The sequence below is a fragment of the Berghia stephanieae genome, chromosome 2 (assembly GCF_034508935.2).
Source record: "Berghia stephanieae isolate SIO BIC M18660-M18661 chromosome 2, UCSD_Bste_1.3, whole genome shotgun sequence".
NCBI classification, from domain to species: domain Eukaryota; kingdom Metazoa; phylum Mollusca; class Gastropoda; order Nudibranchia; family Aeolidiidae; genus Berghia; species Berghia stephanieae.
In genome coordinates this window covers 33060626-33063125 of record NC_088361.1, presented here as the reverse complement: position 1 = coordinate 33063125, position 2500 = coordinate 33060626, and the positions used below count along the sequence as shown (strand labels likewise).

General features: G+C 34.4%; 1 protein-coding gene across 2 annotated transcripts in view; it reads left to right on the top strand.

The window, feature by feature from the left end:
- LOC144964746 (uncharacterized) overlaps nt 1-2500 on the top strand; it is a 29287-nt gene that overhangs the window by 4475 nt on the left and 22312 nt on the right. The window lies entirely within an intron of this gene.

The window sequence follows — 2500 nt, the reverse complement described above, 5'->3', positions numbered from 1 at the left end:
TGTCATTCTTTCAATGCCAAATCTTTTTTTTTATTGTTCATTTCAAAATTTTTAATCGAGCTAAACGCATTGACGCCGATCTGTGCATGTCCTTAGTGGGTCTAACGAAACTTAAATAGCTAGCATAGATCAATTATTACTCGTATTTATTACAATCGCCGATTTCTTGGATCTCATTCAGTGCGTATTCATATAAGTCCATTTCTAGGAACACACACACACACACACACACACACACACACACATATATATATATATATATATATATATATATATATATATATATATATATATATATATATATATAAATGGACACATTAATATATAAAGTTGGGAGTACCCTGGACTTTATTCCTTCATAATCGACATCCCAGTTTCATTAGCGTTTAAACCGACAGTAACAATTCACTTTTACTCTTTTGAAAAGACGTAAGTCTATCTCATAGCAATATTTCGCTACATCTAACACATTGAGAGACCCAATCACTGCTCGATGGACAGAGACGTCTGAAAACAAATAAGAAATAACTTTTTATTTTGGGTACCCATGATTCAAATCAACGTTCTACTTGGGTAGATCGGTTAGAATGGAACGAAACGTCAGTAGTAAAAAGCAACACAGTTGACTAGCTAAAGAAAGATTGGAGCATTTCCATATTTCCCTCTCCATGAGCATCATCCACACTTCATATTATGGTGTGGATCAATAAGTTTTTGGCTTAAGTATAATGCATTCTATTTTAACCAATGTTACTGTAATCTACATATCAATCTAATCGACTCTAATCATTTACATACTTATTTACGAGTCATTTCACAACATTATGTTAACTACTCATTGTTGTCATAGAAAAGCTGTCGAACCAATAGCAGACATTTTCTAAGTTAATAATAATGAATAAATTTATGACGTTGGTCGGTCAGTGACTTTTCTTGTAAATGTGTACCAAATCGTTGCTTTGTAATCTCAAATGCTTGGCACCGACCAAAAATTACGTCACCATTCAAGGTATTGATCACCAAAAGAAAATGAAAAGTGAGTTTTCATAAGTTAAGCAACTCAATAATCACCTTCTTTAGGTAGTTGTCACCTTGTATTATGACGTAACTCGTACTTAGTCAATGTCAGGCAACGAGTAGACGAAGGCTATGACAAGATAAACTAATGGTTGAATTGTTTTATTCATCCAAAGAGCTGTCCGATTGTTAATAAATACGGTTATATAATATGTTTGATTACAAAAATTATGGCAGAATGCAAATAAAGGCATGGTGAAATATTATCATGACCATTTGCTTTGTATTCATGTTTATTATAAAGATCATTGCTATGGTGCGTATTCTTTTATCGGTAGTATTTTGAACATTCAACGGCATCAGTCATAAAAAGCTACATATCAAACTGGAATTGTTATTGATGACTGGTGTAACTCTTACTGTAATCCATCCCAATATCGTTCGTTGAATCTGGTTACATTATTTATGGTAAATTGCTTCTGATTTCCGACCAATAGTCTGACATGTTATTGACCTTTCCAAATGAATAGTAATTGAGTTGTCAATTTGCCTGATACGACTACTGATCTATCCACCTCCATTGCTACTACTACTACTACTACTACTACTACTACTACTACTACTACTACTACTACTACTACTACTACTACTACTACTACTGCTACTACTACTACAACTACTACCACTACTACTACTACTACTACTACTACTACTGCTACTACTACTACTACCACTACTACTACTACTACTACTACTACTACTACCACTAATAATACTACTATTACTACTACAACAACTACTACTACTACTACTACTACTACTACTACTACTATTACCACTACTACTACTACTACTACTAATACTACTACTACTACTACTACTACTACTGCTGCTGCTGCTGCTGCTGCTGCTACTACTACTACTACTACTACAACAACAACAACAATTACTAGTACTACTACTACTACTACTACTACTACTACTACTACTGCTGCTGCTGCTGCTGCTGCTACTACTACTACTACTACTACTACTACTACTACTACTACAACAACAACAATTACTAGTACTACTACTACTACTACTACTACTACTACTACTACTACTACTACTACTACTACTACTACTGCTGCTGCTGCTGCTGCTGCTGCTACTACTACTACTTCTACTACTACTACCACCACCACCACCACCACCACTAATACTACTACTACAACAACAACTGCTACTACTACTACTACTACTACTACTACTACTACTACTACTACTACTACTACTACTACTACTACTGCTACTACTACTACAACTACTACCACTACTACTACTACTAATACTACTACTACTACTACTACTACTACTACTACTACTACTACTACTACTACTACTGCTACTACTACTACTACCACTACTACTACTACTACTACTACTACTACTACTACTACTACTACTACTACTACTACTACCACTAATACTACTACTATTA